This window comes from Hemitrygon akajei, unplaced genomic scaffold (genome assembly GCF_048418815.1).
Source record: "Hemitrygon akajei unplaced genomic scaffold, sHemAka1.3 Scf000073, whole genome shotgun sequence".
NCBI classification, from domain to species: Eukaryota; Metazoa; Chordata; class Chondrichthyes; order Myliobatiformes; family Dasyatidae; genus Hemitrygon; species Hemitrygon akajei.
Window position 1 is genome coordinate 157,323 of NW_027331959.1, and position 19,622 is coordinate 176,944.

The following is a 19,622-nucleotide window of genomic DNA, read 5'->3' on the forward strand; positions in this document are numbered from 1 at the left end:
CTGCAATGGTACGTTCCAGTGAGACAGAAGGTTATGGAGGGTACAGTTTCAGGGCATATTTGTATGGAGTTCTGCGTTGGTACGTTCCAGTGAGACAAGGATCTTATGGGCGGGTAAACGTTCAGGGCATATTTGTGTGGTGTTCTGCATTGGTACGTTCCAGTGAGACAGGGAGGTTATGGAGGGGTACAGGTTCAGGGCAAATTTGTGTGGAGTTCTGCATTGGTGCGTTCCAGTGAGCCAAGGAGGTTATGGGCGGGTACACTTTCAGGGCATATTTGTGTGGTGTTCTGCAATGGTACGTTCCAGTGAGACAGAAGGTTATGGAGGGGTACAGGTTCAGGGCATATTTGTGTGGAGTTCTGCATTGGTACGTTCTAGTGAGACAGGGAGGTTTTGCACGGTACAGGATCAGGGAATATTTGAGTGGAGTTCTGCATTGGTACGTTCCAGTGAGACAGGGAGGTTATTGAGGGGTACAGGTTCAGGGCAAATTTGTGTTGAGTTCTGCATTGGTGCGTTCCAGTGAGACAAGGAGGTTATGGGCGGGTACATGTTAAGGGCATATTTGTGTGTTATTCTGCATTGGTACGTTCCAGTGAGACAGGGAGGTTATGGAGGGTATCGGTTCAGGGCATATTTGTGTGGAGTTCTGCATTGGTACGTTCCAGTGAGACAGGGAGGTTATGGAGGGTTACAGGTTCAGGGCATATTTGTGTGGATTTCTGCATTGGTACGTTCCAGTGAGACAGGGAGGTTATTGAGGTGTACAGGTTCAGGGCAAATTTGTGTGGAGTTCTGCATTGGTGCGTTCCAGTGAGACAAGGAGGTTATGGGCGGGTACATGTTAAGGGCATATTTGTGTGGAATTCTGCATTGGTACGTTCCAGTGAGACAGGGAGGTTATTGAGGGGTACAGGTTCAGGGCAAATTTGTGTGGAGTTCTGCATTGGTGCGTTCCAGTGAGACAAGGAGGTTATGGGCGGGTACATGTTAAGGGCATATTTGTGTGGAATTCTGCATTGGTACGTTCCAGTGAGACAGGGAGGTTATGGAGGGTATCGGTTCAGGGCATATTTGTGTGGAGTTCTGCATTGGTACGTTCCAGTGAGACAGCGAGGATATGGAGGGTTACAGGTTCAGGGCATATTTGTGTGGATTTCTGCATTGGTACGTTCCAGTGAGTCAGGGAGGTTATGGAGGTGTACAGATTCAGGGCACATTTGTCTGGAGTTCTGCATTGGTACGTTCCAGTGAGACAGGGAGGTTATAGAGTTTACAGGTTCAGAGCATATTTGTGTGGAGTTCTGCATTGGTACTTTCCAGTGAGACAGGGAAGTTATGGAGGGGTACAGGTTCAGGGCATATTTGTGTGGTGTTCTGCATTGGTACATTCCAGTGAGACAGGGAGGAGATTGAGGGGTACAGGTTCAGGGCATATTTGTGTGTAGTTCTGCATTGGTACATTCCAGTGAGACAGGGAGGTTATTGAGGGATACAGGTTCAGGGCATATTTGTGTGGTGTTCTGCATTGGTACTTTCCAGTGAGACAGGGAAGTTATGGAGGGGTACAGGTTCAGGGCATATTTGTGTGGTGTTCTGCATTGGTACATTCCAGTGAGACAGGGAGGTTATTGAGGGGTACAGGTTCAGGGCATATTTGTGTGTAGTTCTGCATTGGTACGTTCCAGTGAGACACGGAGGTTATGGAGGGTACAGGTTCAGGGCATATTTGTGTGGAGTTCTGCAGTGCTACGTTCCAGTGAGACAGGGAGGTTATGGTCGGGTACTGGTTCAGGGCATATTTGTGCGTAGTTCTGCTTTGCTACGTTCCAGTGTGACAGGGAGGTTATGGAGGGTACAGTTTCAGGGCATATTTGTATGGAGTTCTGCGTTGGTACGTTCCAGTGAGACAAGGATCTTATGGGCGGGTAAACGTTCAGGGCATATTTGTGTGGTGTTCTGCAATGGTACGTTCCAGTGAGACTGGGAGGTTATGGAGGGGTACAGGTTCAGGGCATATTTGAGTGTAGTTCTGCAGTTGTACATTCCAGTGAGACAGGGAGATTATGGTCGGCTACAGGTTCAGGGCATATTTGTGTGGTGTTCTGCAATGGTACGTTCCAGTGAGACAGAAGGTTATGGAGGGTACAGTTTCAGGGCATATTTGTATGGAGTTCTGCGTTGGTACGTTCCAGTGAGACAAGGATCTTATGGGCGGGTAAACGTTCAGGGCATATTTGTGTGGTGTTCTGCATTGGTACGTTCCAGTGAGACAGGGAGGTTATGGAGGGGTACAGGTTCAGGGCAAATTTGTGTGGAGTTCTGCATTGGTGCGTTCCAGTGAGCCAAGGAGGTTATGGGCGGGTACACTTTCAGGGCATATTTGTGTGGTGTTCTGCAATGGTACGTTCCAGTGAGACAGAAGGTTATGGAGGGGTACAGGTTCAGGGCATATTTGTGTGGAGTTCTGCATTGGTACGTTCCAGTGAGACAGGGAGGTTATGCACGGTACAGGATCAGGGAATATTTGAGTGGAGTTCTGCATTGGTACGTTCCAGTGAGACAGGGAGGTTATTGAGGGGTACAGGTTCAGGGCAAATTTGTGTTGAGTTCTGCATTGGTGCGTTCCAGTGAGACAAGGAGGTTATGGGCGGGTACATGTTAAGGGCATATTTGTGTGTTATTCTGCATTGGTACGTTCCAGTGAGACAGGGAGGTTATGGAGGGTATCGGTTCAGGGCATATTTGTGTGGAGTTCTGCATTGGTACGTTCCAGTGAGACAGGGAGGTTATGGAGGGTTACAGGTTCAGGGCATATTTGTGTGGATTTCTGCATTGGTACGTTCCAGTGAGACAGGGAGGTTATTGAGGTGTACAGATTCAGGGCACATTTGTCTGGAGTTCTGCATTGGTACGTTCCAGTGAGACAGGGAGGTTATAGAGGGTACATGTTCAGAGCATATTTGTGCGGAGTTCTGCATTGGTACGTTCCAGTGAGACAGGGAGGTTATTGAGAAGTACAGGTTCAGGGCAAATTTGTGTGGAGTTCTGCATTGGTGCGTTCCAGTGAGACAAGGAGGTTATGGGCTCGTACACGTTCAGGGCATATTTGTGTGGAATTCTGCATTGGTACGTTCCAGTGAGACAGGGAGGTTATGGAGGGTACCGGTTCAGGGCATATTTGTGTGGAGTTCTGCATTGGTACGTTCCATTGAGCCAGGGAGGTTATGGAGGGTTACAGGTTCAGGGCATATTTGTGCGGAGTTTTGCATTGGTACGTTCCAGTGAGACAGGGAGGTTATGGAGGTGTACAGGTTCAGGGCACATTTGTGTGGAGATCTGCATTGGTACGTTCCAGTGAGACAGGGAGGTTATGGAGGGTACAGGTTCAGGGCATATTTGTGTGGAGTTCTGCGTTGGTACGTTCCAGTGAGACAAGGATCTTATGGGCGGGTAAACGTTCAGGGCATATTTCTGTGGTGTTCTGCAATGGTACGTTCCAGTGAGACTGGGAGGTTATGGAGGGTACAGGTTCAGGGCATATTTGTGTGGAGTTCCTCATTTGTAAGTTCCAGTGAGGCAGGGAGATTATGGAGGGGTACAGGTTCAGGGCATATTTGTGTGTAGTTCTGCATTGGTACGTTCCAGTGAGCCAAGGAGGTTATGGGCGGGTACACTTTCAGGGCATATTTGTGTGGTGTTCTGCAATGGTACGTTCCAGTGAGACAGAAGGTTATGGAGGGGTACAGGTTCAGGGCATATTTGTGTGGAGTTCTGCATTGGTACGTTCCAGTGAGACAGGGAGGTTATGCACGGTACAGGATCAGGGAATATTTGAGTGGAGTTCTGCATTGGTACGTTCCAGTGAGACAGGGAGGTTATTGAGGGGTACAGGTTCAGGGCAAATTTGTGTGGAGTTCTGCATTGGTGCGTTCCAGTGAGACAAGGAGGTTATGGGCGGGTACATGTTAAGGGCATATTTGTGTGGAATTCTGCATTGGTACGTTCCAGTGAGACAGGGAGGTTATGGAGGGTATCGGTTCAGGGCATATTTGTGTGGAGTTCTGCATTGGTACGTTCCAGTGAGACAGCGAGGATATGGAGGGTTACAGGTTCAGGGCATATTTGTGTGGATTTCTGCATTGGTACGTTCCAGTGAGTCAGGGAGGTTATGGAGGTGTACAGATTCAGGGCACATTTGTCTGGAGTTCTGCATTGGTACGTTCCAGTGAGACAGGGAGGTTATAGAGGGTACAGGTTCAGAGCATATTTGTGTGGAGTTCTGCATTGGTACTTTCCAGTGAGACAGGGAAGTTATGGAGGGGTACAGGTTCAGGGCATATTTGTGTGGTGTTCTGCATTGGTACATTCCAGTGAGACAGGGAGGAGATTGAGGGGTACAGGTTCAGGGCATATTTGTGTGTAGTTCTGCATTGGTACATTCCAGTGAGACAGGGAGGTTATTGAGGGATACAGGTTCAGGGCATATTTGTGTGGTGTTCTGCATTGGTACTTTCCAGTGAGACAGGGAAGTTATGGAGGGGTACAGGTTCAGGGCATATTTGTGTGGTGTTCTGCATTGGTACATTCCAGTGAGACAGGGAGGTTATTGAGGGGTACAGGTTCAGGGCATATTTGTGTGTAGTTCTGCATTGGTACGTTCCAGTGAGACACGGAGGTTATGGAGGGTACAGGTTCAGGGCATATTTGTGTGGAGTTCTGCAGTGCTACGTTCCAGTGAGACAGGGAGGTTATGGTCGGGTACTGGTTCAGGGCATATTTGTGCGTAGTTCTGCTTTGCTACGTTCCAGTGTGACAGGGAGGTTATGGAGGGTACAGTTTCAGGGCATATTTGTATGGAGTTCTGCGTTGGTACGTTCCAGTGAGACAAGGATCTTATGGGCGGGGTAAACGTTCAGGGCATATTTGTGTGGTGTTCTGCAATGGTACGTTCCAGTGAGACTGGGAGGTTATGGAGGGGTACAGGTTCAGGGCATATTTGAGTGTAGTTCTGCAGTTGTACATTCCAGTGAGACAGGGAGATTATGGTCGGCTACAGGTTCAGGGCATATTTGTGTGGTGTTCTGCAATGGTACGTTCCAGTGAGACAGAAGGTTATGGAGGGTACAGTTTCAGGGCATATTTGTATGGAGTTCTGCGTTGGTACGTTCCAGTGAGACAAGGATCTTATGGGCGGGTAAACGTTCAGGGCATATTTGTGTGGTGTTCTGCATTGGTACGTTCCAGTGAGACAGGGAGGTTATGGAGGGGTACAGGTTCAGGGCAAATTTGTGTGGAGTTCTGCATTGGTGCGTTCCAGTGAGCCAAGGAGGTTATGGGCGGGTACACTTTCAGGGCATATTTGTGTGGTGTTCTGCAATGGTACGTTCCAGTGAGACAGAAGGTTATGGAGGGGTACAGGTTCAGGGCATATTTGTGTGGAGTTCTGCATTGGTACGTTCCAGTGAGACAGGGAGGTTATGCACGGTACAGGATCAGGGAATATTTGAGTGGAGTTCTGCATTGGTACGTTCCAGTGAGACAGGGAGGTTATTGAGGGGTACAGGTTCAGGGCAAATTTGTGTTGAGTTCTGCATTGGTGCGTTCCAGTGAGACAAGGAGGTTATGGGCGGGTACATGTTAAGGGCATATTTGTGTGTTATTCTGCATTGGTACGTTCCAGTGAGACAGGGAGGTTATGGAGGGTATCGGTTCAGGGCATATTTGTGTGGAGTTCTGCATTGGTACGTTCCAGTGAGACAGGGAGGTTATGGAGGGTTACAGGTTCAGGGCATATCTGTGTGGATTTCTGCATTGGTACGTTCCAGTGAGACAGGGAGGTTATTGAGGTGTACAGATTCAGGGCACATTTGTCTGGAGTTCTGCATTGGTACGTTCCAGTGAGACAGGGAGGTTATAGAGGGTACATGTTCAGAGCATATTTGTGCGGAGTTCTGCATTGGTACGTTCCAGTAAGACAGGGAGGTTATTGTGGTGTACATGTTCAGGGCACATTTGTGTGGAGTTCTGCAGTGGTACGTTCCAGTGAGACAGGGAGGTTATGGTCGGGTACAGGTTCAGGGCATATTTGTGTGGAGTTCTGCATTGGTACTTTCCAGTGAGACAAGGAAGTTATGGAGGGGTACAGGTTCAGGGCATATTTGTGTGGTGTTCTGCATTGGTACATTCCAGTGAGACAGGGAGATTTTGGAGGGGTACAGGTTCAGGGCATATTTGTGTGTAGTTCTGCATTGGTACGTTCCAGTGAGACAGGGAGGTTATGTTGGGTACAGGTTCAGGGCATATTTGTGTGGAGTTCTGCATTGGTACGTTCCAGTGAGACAGGGAGGTTATGGAGGGTACAGTTTCAGGGCATATTTGTGTGGAGTTCTGCGTTGGTACGTTCCAATTAGACAAGGATCTTATGGGCGGGTAAACGTTCAGAGCATATTTCTGTGGTGTTCTGCAAAGGTACGTTCCAGTGAGACTGGGTGGTTATGGAGGGTACAGGTTCAGGGCATATTTGTGTGGAGTTCTGCATTGGTACGATCCAGTGAGACAGGGAGGTTATGGAGGGGTACAGGTTCAGGGCATATTTGTGTGTAGTTCTGCATTGGTACGTTCCAGTGAGACAGGGAGGTTATGGAGGGTACAGTTTCAGGGCATATTTGTGTGGAGTTCTGCAGTGGTACGTTCCAGTGAGACTGGGACGTTATGGTCGGGTACAGGTTCAGGGCATATTTGTGCGTAGTTCTGCTTTGCTACGTTCCAGTGAGACGGGGAGGTTATGGAGGGTACAGGTTCAGGGCATATTTGTGTGGTGTTCTGCATTGGTACATTCCAGTGAGACAGGGAGATTTTGGAGGGGTACAGGTTCAGGGCATATTTGTGTGTAGTTCTGCATTGGTACGTTCCAGTGAGACAGGGAGGTTATGTTGGGTACAGGTTCAGGGCATATTTGTGTGGAGTTCTGCATTGGTACGTTCCAGTGAGACAGGGAGGTTATGGAGGGTACAGTTTCAGGGCATATTTGTGTGGAGTTCTGCGTTGGTACGTTCCAGTGAGACAAGGATCTTATGGGCGGGTAAACGTTTAGGGCATATTTCTGTGGTGTTCTGCAATGGTACGTTCCAGTGAGACTGGGTGGTTATGGAGGGTACTGGTTCAGGGCATATTTGTGTGGAGTTCTGCAGTGGTACTTTCCTGTGAGACAGGGAGGTTATGGAGGGGTACAGGTTCAGGGCATATTTGTGTGTAGTTCTGCATTGGTACGTTCCAGTGAGACAGGGAGGTTATGGAGGGTACAGTTTCAGGGCATATTTGTGTGGAGTTCTGCGTTGGTACGTTCCAGTTAGACAAGGATCTTATGGGCGGGTAAACGTTCAGAGCATATTTCTGTGGTGTTCTGCAATGGTACGTTCCAGTGAGACTGGGAGGTTATGGAGGGGTACAGGTTCAGGGCATATTTGAGTGTAGTTCTGCAGTTGTACGTTCCAGTGAGTCAGGCAGGTTATGGAGGGTACAGGTTCAGGGCATATTTGTGTGTAGTTCTGCATTTGTACGTTCCAGTGAGTCAGGGAGGTTATGGAGGGTACAGGTTCAGGGCATATTTGTGTGGAGTTCTGCATTGGTACGTTCCAGTGCGACAGGGAGGTTATGGAGGGGTACAGGTTCAGGGCAAATTTGTGTGGAGTTCTGCATTGGTGCGTTCCAGTGAGACAAGGAGGTTATGGGCGGGTACATTTCAGGGCATATTTGAGTGGAGTTCGGCATTGGTGCGTTCCAGTGAGACAGGGAAGTTATGGAGGGGTACAGGTTCAGGGCATATTTGTGTGGAGTTCTGCATTGGTACGTTCCAGTGAGACAGGGAGGGTATGGAGGGGCACAGGTTCAGGGCATATTTGTGTGTAGTTCTGCATTGGTACGTTCCAGTGAGACGGGGAGGTTATGGAGGGTACAGGTTCAGGGCATATTTGTGTGGTGTTCTGCATTGGTACATTCCAGTGAGACAGGGAGATTTTGGAGGGGTACAGGTTCAGGGCATATTTGTGTGTAGTTCTGCATTGGTACGTTCCAGTGAGACAGGGAGGTTATGTTGGGTACAGGTTCAGGGCATATTTGTGTGGAGTTCTGCATTGGTACGTTCCAGTGAGACAGGGAGGTTATGGAGGGTACAGTTTCAGGGCATATTTGTGTGGAGTTCTGCGTTGGTACGTTCCAGTGAGACAAGGATCTTATGGGCGGGTAAACGTTTAGGGCATATTTCTGTGGTGTTCTGCAATGGTACGTTCCAGTGAGACTGGGTGGTTATGGAGGGTACAGGTTCAGGGCATATTTGTGTGGAGTTCTGCAGTGGTACTTTCCTGTGAGACAGGGAAGTTATGGAGGGGTACAGGTTCAGGGCATATTTGTGTGGAGTTCTGCATTGGTACGTTCCAGTGAGACAGGGAGGTTATGGAGGGGTACAGGTTCAGGGCATATTTGTGTGTAGTTCTGCATTGGTACGTTCCAGTGAGACAGGGAGGTTATGGAGGGTACAGTTTCAGGGCATATTTGTGTGGAGTTCTGCAGTGGTACGTTCCAGTGAGACAGGGACGTTATGGTCGGGTACAGGTTCAGGGCATATTTGTGCGTAGTTCTGCTTTGCTACGTTCCAGTGAGACAGGGAGCTTATGGAGGGTACAGGTTCAGGGCATATTTGTATGGAGTTCTGCGTTGGTACGTTCCAGTGAGACAAGTATCTTATGGGCGGGTAAACGTTCAGGGCATATTTGTGTGGTGTTCTGCAATGGTACGTTCCAGTGAGACTGGGAGGTTATGGAGGGGTACAGCTTCAGGGCATATTTGAGTGTAGTTCTGCAGTTGTACGTTCCAGTGAGTCAGGCAGGTTATGGAGGGTACAGGTTCAGGGCATATTTGTGTGTAGTTCTGCACTTGTACGTTCCAGTGAGACAGGGAGGTTATGGAGGGTACAGTTTCAGGGCATATTTGTGTGGAGTTCTGCGTTGGTACGTTCCAGTTAGACAAGGATCTTATGGGCGGGTAAACGTTCAGAGCATATTTCTGTGGTGTTCTGCAATGGTACGTTCCAGTGAGACTGGGTGGTTATGGAGGGTACAGGTTCAGGGCATATTTGTGTGGAGTTCTGCATTGGTACGTTCCAGTGAGACAGGGAGGTTATGGAGGGGTACAGTTTCAGGGCATATTTGTGTGTAGTTCTGCATTGGTACGTTCCAGTGAGACAGGGAGGTTATGGAGGGTACAGTTTCAGGGCATATTTGTGTGGAGTTCTGCAGTGGTACGTTCCAGTGAGACTGGGACGTTATGGTCGGGTACAGGTTCAGGGCATATTTGTGCGTAGTTCTGCTTTGCTACGTTCCAGTGAGACAGGGAGCTTATGGAGGGTACAGGTTCAGGGCATATTTGTATGGAGTTCTGCGTTGGTACGTTCCAGTGAGACAAGGATCTTATGGGCGGGTAAACGTTCAGGGCATATTTGTGTGGTGTTCTGCAATGGTACGTTCCAGTGAGACTGGGAGGTTATGGAGGGGTACAGGTTCAGGGCATATTTGAGTGTAGTTCTGCAGTTGTACGTTCCAGTGAGTCAGGCAGGTTATGGAGGGTACAGGTTCAGGGCATATTTGTGTGTAGTTCTGCATTTGTACGTTCCAGTGAGTCAGGGATGTTATGGAGGGTACAGGTTCAGGGCAAATTTGTGTGGAGTTCTGCATTGGTGCGTTCCAGTGAGACAAGGAGGTTATGGGCGGGTACATTTCAGGGCATATTTGAGTGGATTTCGGCATTGGTGCGTTCCAGTGAGACAGGGAAGTTATGGAGGGGTACAGGTTCAGGGCATATTTGTGTGGAGTTCTGCATTGGTACGTTCCAGTGAGACAGGGAGGTTATGGAGGGGCACAGGTTCAGGGCATATTTGTGTGTAGTTCTGCATTGGTACGTTCCAGTGAGACGGGGAGGTTATGGAGGGTACAGGTTCAGGGCATATTTGTGGTGTTCTGCATTGGTACATTCCAGTGAGACAGGGAGATTTTGGAGGGGTACAGGTTCAGGGCATATTTGTGTGTAGTTCTGCATTGGTACGTTCCAGTGAGACAGGGAGGTTATGTTGGGTACAGGTTCAGGGCATATTTGTGTGGAGTTCTGCATTGGTACGTTCCAGTGAGACAGGGAGGTTATGGAGGGTACAGTTTCAGGGCATATTTGTGTGGAGTTCTGCGTTGGTACGTTCCAGTGAGACAAGGATCTTATGGGCGGGTAAACGTTTAGGGCATATTTCTGTGGTGTTCTGCAATGGTACGTTCCAGTGAGACTGGGTGGTTATGGAGGGTACAGGTTCAGGGCATATTTGTGTGGAGTTCTGCAGTGGTACTTTCCTGTGAGACAGGGAAGTTATGGAGGGGTACAGGTTCAGGGCATATTTGTGTGGAGTTCTGCATTGGTACGTTCCAGTGAGACAGGGAGGTTATGTGAAAGGTACAGGTTCAGGGCATATTTGTGTGTAGTTCTGCATTGGTACGTTCCAGTGAGACAGGGAGGTTATGGAGGGTACAGTTTCAGGGCATATTTGTGTGGAGTTCTGCAGTGGTACGTTCCAGTGAGACAGGGAGCTTATGGAGGGTACAGGTTCAGGGCATATTTGTATGGAGTTCTGCGTTGGTACGTTCCAGTGAGACAAGGATCTTATGGGCGGGTAAACGTTCAGGGCATATTTGTGTGGTGTTCTGCAATGGTACGTTCCAGTGAGACTGGGAGGTTATGGAGGGGTACAGGTTCAGGGCATATTTGAGTGTAGTTCTGCAGTTGTACGTTCCAGTGAGTCAGGCAGGTTATGGAGGGTACAGGTTCAGGGCATATTTGTGTGTAGTTCTGCACTTGTACGTTCCAGTGAGTCAGGGAGGTTATGGAGGGTACAGGTTCAGGGCATATTTGTGTGGAGTTCTGCATTGGTACGTTCCAGTGCGACAGGGAGGTTATGGAGGGGTACAGGTTCAGGGCAAATTTGTGTGGAGTTCTGCATTGGTGCGTTCCAGTGAGACAAGGAGGTTATGGGCGTGTACACTTTCAGGGCATATTTGAGTGGAGTTCGGCATTGGTGCGTTCCAGTGAGACAGGGAAGTTATGGAGGGGTACAGGTTCAGGGCATATTTGTGTGTGTTGTTCTGCATTGGTACGTTCCAGTGAGACAGGGAGGTTATGGAGGGGCACAGGTTCAGGGCATATTTGTGTGTAGTTCTGCATTGGTACGTTCCAGAGAGACGGGGAGATTATGGAGGGTACAGGTTCAGGGCATATTTGTGTGGAGTTCTGCAGTGGTACGTTCCAGTGAGACAGGGAGGTTATGGTCGGGTACAGGATCAGGGCATATTTGAGTGGAGTTCGGCATTGGTGCGTTCCAGTGAGACAGGGAGGTTATGGAGGGATACAGGTTCAGGGCATATTTGTGTGGAGTTCTGCATTGGTACATTCCAGTGAGACAGGGAGGTAATGGAGGGGTAGAGGTTCAGGGCATATTTGTGTGGAGTTCTGCAGTGGTACGTTCCAGTGAGACAGGGAGGTTATGGTCGGGTACAGTTTCAGGGCATATTTGTGTGGAATTCTGCATTGGTACGTTCCAGTGAGACAGGGAGGTTATGGAGGGGTATAGTTTCAGAGCATATTTGTGTGGTGTTCTGCAATGGTACGTTCCAGTGATACAGGGAGATTATGCACGGTACAGGATCAGGGCATATTTGAGTGGAGTTCGGCATTGGTGCGTTCCAGTGAGACAGGGAGGTTATGGAGGGGTACAGGTTCAGGGCATACTTGTGTGGAGTTCTGCATTGGTACGTTCCAGTGAGACAGGGTTATGGAGGGGTAAAGTTCAGGGCAAATTTGTGTGGAGTTCTGCATTGGTGCGTTCCAGTGAGACAAGGAGGTTATGGGCGGGTACACGTTCAGGGCATATTTGTGTGGAATTCTGCATTGCTACGTTCTAGTGAGACAGGTAGGTTATGGAGGGTATCGGTTCAGGGCATATTTGTGTGGAGTTCTGCATTGGTACGTTCCAGTGAGACAGGGTGTTTATGGAGGGTTACAGGTTCAGGTCATATTTGTGTGGAGTTCTGCATTGGTACGTTCCAGTGAGACAGTGAGGTTATGGAGGGGTACAGGTTCAGGGCATATTTGTGTGTTGTTCTGCAATGGTACGTTCCAGTGAGACAGGGAGGTTATGCACGGTACAGGATCAGGGCATATTTGAGTGGAGTTCGGCATTGGTGCGTTCCAGTGAGACAGGGAGGTTATGGAGGGTACCGGTTCAGGGCATATTTGTGTGGAGTTCTGCATTGGTACGTTCCAGTGAGATAGGGAGGTTATGGAGGGTACAGTTTCAGGGCATATTTGTGTGGAGTTCTGCGTTGGTACGTTCCAGTGAGACAAGGAGCTTATGGGCGGGTACATATTCAGGGCATATTTGTGTGGTGTTCTGCAATGGTACGTTCCAGTGAGACTGGGAGGTTATGGAGGGGTACAGGTTCAGGGCATATTTGAGTGTAGTTCTGCATTTGTACGTTCCAGTGAGTCAGGGAGGTTATGGAGTGTACAGGTTCAGGGCACATTTGTCTGGAGTTCTGCATTGGTACGTTCCAGTGAGACAGGGAGGTTATGGAGGGTACAGGTTCAGGGCATATTTGTGTGCAGTTCTGCAGTGGTACGTTCCAGTGAGACAGGGAGGTTATGGTCGGGTACAGGTTCAGGGTATATTTGTGTGGAGTTGCTGCATTGGTACTTTCCAGTGAGACAGGGAAGTTATGGAGGGGTACAGGTTCAGGGCATATTTGTGTGGAGTTCTGCATTGGTCCGTTCCAGTGAGACAGGGAGGTTATGGGCGGGTAACATTCAGGGCATATTTGTGTGGTGTTCTGCAATGGTACGTTCCAGTGAGACAGAAGGTTATGGAGGGGTACAGGTTCAGGGCATATTTGAGTGGAGTTCGGCATTGGTGCGTTCCAGTGAGACAGGGAAGTTATGGAGGGGTACAGGTTCAGGGCATATTTGTGTGGAGTTCTGCATTGGTACGTTCCAGTGAGACAGGGAGGTTATGGAGGGGTACAGGTTCAGGGCATACTTGTGTGGAGTTCTGCATTGGTTCGTTCCAGTGAGACAGGGAGGTTATGGAGGGGTACAGGTTCAGGGCAAATTTGTGTGGAGTTCTGCATTGGTGCGTTCCAGTGAGACAAGGAGGTTATGGGCGGGTACATGTTCGGGGCATATTTGTGTGGAAATCTGCATTGGTACGTTCCAGTGAGACAGGGAGGTTATGCACGGTACAGGATCAGGGCATATTTGAGTGGAGTTCTGCATTGGTACGTTCCAGTGAGACAGGGAGGTTATTGAGAAGTACAAGTTCAGGGCAAATTTGTGTGGAGTTCTGCATTGGTGCGTTCCAATGAGACAAGGAGGTTATGGGCTCGTACACGTTCAGGGCATATTTGTGTGGAATTCTGCATTGGTACGTTCCAGTGAGACAGGGAGGTTATGGAGGGTACCGGTTCAGGGCATATTTGTGTGGAGTTCTGCATTGGTACGTTCCAGTGAGACAGGGAGGTTATGGAGGGTTACAGGTTCAGGGCATATTTGTGCGGAGTTTTGCATTGGTACGTTCCAGTGAGACAGGGAGGTTATGGAGGTGTACAGGTTCAGGGCACATTTGTGTGGAGATCTGCATTCGTACGTTCCAGTGAGACAGGGAGGTTATGGAGGGGTACAGGTTCAGGGCATATTTGTGTGTAGTTCTGCATTGGTACGTTCCAGTGAGACAGGGAGGTTATGGAGAGTACAGGTTCAGGGCATATTTGTGTGGAGTTCTGCATTGGTACGTTCCAGTGAGACAGGGAGGTTATGGAGGGTACAGGTTCAGGGCATATTTGTGTGGAGTTCTGCGTTGGTACGTTCCAGTGAGACAAGCATCTTATGGGCGGGTAAACGTTCAGGGCATATTTCTGTGGTGTTCTGCAATGGTACGTTCCAGTGAGACTGGGAGGTTATGGAGGGTACAGGTTCAGGGCATATTTGTGTGGAGTTCTGCATTGGTACGTTCCAGTGAGGCAGGGAGATTATGGAGGGGTACAGGTTCAGGGCATATTTGTGTGTAGTTCTGCATTGGTACGTTCCAGTGAGACAGGGAGGTTATGGAGGGTACAGGTTCAGGGCATATTTGTGTGGAGTTCTGCAGTGCTACGTTCCAGTGAGACAGGGAGGTTATGGTCGGGTACTGGTTCAGGGCATATTTGTGCGTAGTTCTGCTTTGCTACGTTCCAGTGTGACAGGGAGGTTATGGAGAGTACAGTTTCAGGGCATATTTGTATGGAGTTCTGCGTTGGTACGTTCCAGTGAGACTGGGAGGTTATGGAGGGGTACAGGTTCAGGGCATATTTGTGTGGATTTCTGCATTGGTACGTTCCAGTGAGACAGGGAGGTTATGGAGGTGTACAGATTCAGGGCACATTTGTCTGGAGTTCTGCATTGGTACGTTCCAGTAAGACAGGGCGGTTATGGTGGTGTACAGGTTCAGGGCACATTTGTGTGGAGTTCTGCAGTGGTACGTTCCAGTGAGACAGGGAGGTTATGGTCGGGTACAGGTTCAGGGCATATTTGTGTGGAGTTCTGCATTGGTACTTTCCAGTGAGACAAGGAAGTTATGGAGGGGTACAGGTTCAGGGCATATTTGTGTGGTGTTCTGCATTGGTACGTTCCAGTGAGACTGGGTGGTTATGGAGGGTACAGGTTCAGGGCATATTTGTGTGGAGTTCTGCAGTGGTACTTTCCTGTGAGACAGGGAAGTTATGGAGGGGTACAGGTTCAGGGCATATTTGTGTGGAGTTCTGCATTGGTACATTCCAGTGAGACAGGGAGGTTATGGAGGGGTACAGGTTCAGGGCATATTTGTGTGTAGTTCTGCATTGGTACGTTCCAGTGAGACAGGGAGGTTATGGAGGGTACAGTTTCAGGGCATATTTGTGTGGAGTTCTGCAGTGGTACGTTCCAGTGAGACAGGGACGTTATGGTCGGGTACAAGTTCAGGGCATATTTGTGCGTAGTTCTGCTTTGCTACGTTCCAGTGAGACAGGGAGCTTATGGAGGGTACAGGTTCAGGGCATATTTGTATGGAGTTCTGCGTTGGTACGTTCCAGTGAGACAAGGATCTTATGGGCGGGTAAACGTTCAGGGCATATTTGTGTGGTGTTCTGCAATGGTACGTTCCAGTGAGACTGGGAGGTTATGGAGGGGTACAGGTTCAGGGCATATTTGAGTGTAGTTCTGCAGTTGTACGTTCCAGTGAGTCAGGCAGGTTATGGAGGGTACAGGTTCAGGGCATATTTGTGTGTAGTTCTGCATTTGTACGTTCCAGTGAGTCAGAGAGGTTATGGAGGGTACAGGTTCAGGGCATATTTGTGTGGAGTTCTGCATTGGTACGTTCCAGTGCGACAGGGAGGTTATGGAGGGGTACAGGTTCAGGGCAAATTTGTTTGGAGTTCTGCATTGGTGCGTTCCAGTGAGACAAGGAGGTTATGGGCGGGTACACTTTCAGGGCATATTTGAGTGGAGTTCGGCATTGGTGCGTTCCAGTGAGACAGGGAAGTTATGGAGGGGTACAGGTTCAGGGCATATTTGTGTGGAGTTCTGCATTGGTACGTTCCAGTGAGACAGGGAGGTTATGGAGGGGCACAGGTTCAGGGCATATTTGTGTGTAGTTCTGCATTGGTACGTTCCAGTGAGATGGGGAGGTTATGGAGGGTACAGGTTCAGGGCATATTTGTGTGGAGTTCTGCAGTGGTACGTTCCAGTGAGACAGGGAGGTTATGGTCGGGTACAGGATCAGGGCATATTTGAGTGGAGTTCGGCATTGGTGCGTTCCAGTGAGACAGGGAGGTTATGGAGGGATACAGGTTCAGGGCATATTTGTGTGGAGTTCTGCATTGGTACATTCCAGTGAGACAGGGAGGTAATGGAGGGGTACAGGTTCAGTGCATATTTGTGTGTATTTCTGCATTGGTACGTTCCAGTGAGACAGGGAGGTTATGGAGGGTACAGGTTCAGGGCATATTTGTGTGGAGTTCTGCAGTGGTACGTTCCAGTGAGACAGGGAGGTTATGGTCGGGTACAGGTTCAGGGCATATTTGTGTGGAGTTCTGCATTGGTACTTTCCAGTGAGACAGGGAGTTTATGGAGGGTACCGGTTCATGGCATATTTGTGTGGAGTTCTGCAGTGGGACGATCCAATGAGACAGGGAGGTTATGGACCGGTACAGTTTCAGGGCACATTTGTGTGGAATTCTGCATTGGTACGTTCCAGTGAGACAGGGAGGTTATGGAGGGGTATAGTTTCAGAGCATATTTGTGTGGTGTTCTGCAATGGTACGTTCCAGTGATACAGGGAGATTATGCACGGTATAGGATCAGGGCATATTTGAGTGGAGTTCGGCATTGGTGCGTTCCAGTGAGACAGGGAGGTTATGGAGGGGTACAGGTTCAGGGCATACTTGTGTGGAGTTCTGCATTCGTACGTTCCAGTGAGACAGGGAGGTTATGGAGGTGTACAGGTTCAGGGCACATTTGTGTGGAGATCTGCATTCGTACGTTCCAGTGAGACAGGGAGGTTATGGAGGGGTACAGGTTTAGGGCATATTTGTGTGTAGTTCTGCATTGGTACGTTCCAGTGAGACAGGGAGGTTATGGAGAGTACAGGTTCAGGGCATATTTGTGTGGAGTTCTGCATTGGTACGTTCCAGTGAGACAGGGAGGTTATGGAGGGGTACAGGTTCAGGGCATATTTGTGTGTAGTTCTGCATTGGTACGTTCCAGTGAGACAGGGAGGTTATGGAGAGTACAGGTTCAGGGCATATTTGTGTGGAGTTCTGCATTGGTACGTTCCAGTGAGACAGGGAGGTTATGGAGGGTACAGGTTCAGGGCATATTTGTGTGGAGTTCTGCGTTGGTACGTTCCAGTGAGACAAGCATCTTATGGGCGGGTAAACGTTCAGGGCATATTTCTGTGGTGTTCTGCAATGGTACGTTCCAGTGAGACTGGGAGGTTATGGAGGGTACAGGTTCAGGGCATATTTGTGTGGAGTTCTGCATTGGTACGTTCCAGTGAGGCAGGGAGATTATGGAGGGGTACAGGTTCAGGGCATATTTGTGTGTAGTTCTGCATTGGTACGTTCCAGTGAGACAGGGAGGTTATGGAGGGTACAGGTTCAGGGCATATTTGTGTGGAGTTCTGCAGTGCTACGTTCCAGTGAGACAGGGAGGTTATGGTCGGGTACTGGTTCAGGGCATATTTCTGCGTAGTTCTGCTTTGCTACGTTCCAGTGTGACAGGGAGGTTATGGAGAGTACAGTTTCAGGGCATATTTGTATGGAGTTCTGCGTTGGTACGTTCCAGTGAGACTGGGAGGTTATGGAGGGGTACAGGTTCAGGGCATATTTGTGTGGATTTCTGCATTGGTACGTTCCAGTGAGACAGGGAGGTTATGGAGGTGTACAGATTCAGGGCACATTTGTCTGGAGTTCTGCATTGGTACGTTCCAGTAAGACAGGGCGGTTATGGTGGTGTACAGGTTCAGGGCACATTTGTGTGGAGTTCTGCAGTGGTACGTTCCAGTGAGACAGGGAGGTTATGGTCGGGTACAGGTTCAGGGCATATTTGTGTGGAGTTCTGCATTGGTACTTTCCAGTGAGACAAGGAAGTTATGGAGGGGTACAGGTTCAGGGCATATTTGTGTGGTGTTCTGCATTGGTACGTTCCAGTGAGACTGGGTGGTTATGGAGGGTACAGGTTCAGGGCATATTTGTGTGGAGTTCTGCAGTGGTACTTTCCTGTGAGACAGGGAAGTTATGGAGGGGTACAGGTTCAGGGCATATTTGTGTGGAGTTCTGCATTGGTACATTCCAGTGAGACAGGGAGGTTATGGAGGGGTACAGGTTCAGGGCATATTTGTGTGTAGTTCTGCATTGGTACGTTCCAGTGAGACAGGGAGGTTATGGAGGGTACAGTTTCAGGGCATATTTGTGTGGAGTTCTGCAGTGGTACGTTCCAGTGAGACAGGGACGTTATGGTCGGGTACAAGTTCAGGGCATATTTGTGCGTAGTTCTGCTTTGCTACGTTCCAGTGAGACAGGGAGCTTATGGAGGGTACAGGTTCAGGGCATATTTGTATGGAGTTCTGCGTTGGTACGTTCCAGTGAGACAAGGATCTTATGGGCGGGTAAACGTTCAGGGCATATTTGTGTGGTGTTCTGCAATGGTACGTTCCAGTGAGACTGGGAGGTTATGGAGGGGTACAGTTTCAGGGCATATTTGAGTGTAGTTCTGCAGTTGTACGTTCCAGTGAGTCAGGCAGGTTATGGAGGGTACAGGTTCAGGGCATATTTGTGTGTAGTTCTGCATTTGTACGTTCCAGTGAGTCAGGGAGGTTATGGAGGGTACAGGTTCAGGGCATATTTGTGTGGAGTTCTGCATTGGTACGTTCCAGTGCGACAGGGAGGTTATGGAGGGGTACAGGTTCAGGGCAAATTTGTTTGGAGTTCTGCATTGGTGCGTTCCAGTGAGACAAGGAGGTTATGGGCGGGTACACTTTCAGGGCATATTTGAGTGGAGTTCGGCATTGGTGCGTTCCAGTGAGACAGGGAAGTTATGGAGGGGTACAGGTTCAGGGCATATTTGTGTGGAGTTCTGCATTGGTACGTTCCAGTGAGACAGGGAGGTTATGGAGGGGCACAGGTTCAGGGCATATTTGTGTGTAGTTCTGCATTGGTACGTTCCAGTGAGATGGGGAGGTTATGGAGGGTACAGGTTCAGGGCATATTTGTGTGGAGTTCTGCAGTGGTACGTTCCAGTGAGACAGGGAGGTTATGGTCGGGTACAGGATCAGGGCATATTTGAGTGGAGTTCGGCATTGGTGCGTTCCAGTGAGACAGGGAGGTTATGGAGGGATACAGGTTCAGGGCATATTTGTGTGGAGTTCTGCATTGGTACATTCCAGTGAGACAGGGAGGTAATGGAGGGGTACAGGTTCAGTGCATATTTGTGTGTATTTCTGCATTGGTACGTTCCAGTGAGACAGGGAGGTTATGGAGGGTACAGGTTCAGGGCATATTTGTGTGGAGTTCTGCAGTGGTACGTTCCAGTGAGACAGGGAGGTTATGGTCGGGTACAGGTTCAGGGCATATTTGTGTGGAGTTCTGCATTGGTACTTTCCAGTGAGACAGGGAGTTTATGGAGGGTACCGGTTCATGGCATATTTGTGTGGAGTTCTGCAGTGGGACGATCCAATGAGACAGGGAGGTTATGGACCGGTACAGTTTCAGGGCACATTTGTGTGGAATTCTGCATTGGTACGTTCCAGTGAGACAGGGAGGTTATGGAGGGGTATAGTTTCAGAGCATATTTGTGTGGTGTTCTGCAATGGTACGTTCCAGTGATACAGGGAGATTATGCACGGTATAGGATCAGGGCATATTTGAGTGGAGTTCGGCATTGGTGCGTTCCAGTGAGACAGGGAGGTTATGGAGGGGTACAGGTTCAGGGCATACTTGTGTGGAGTTCTGCATTGGTATGCTCCA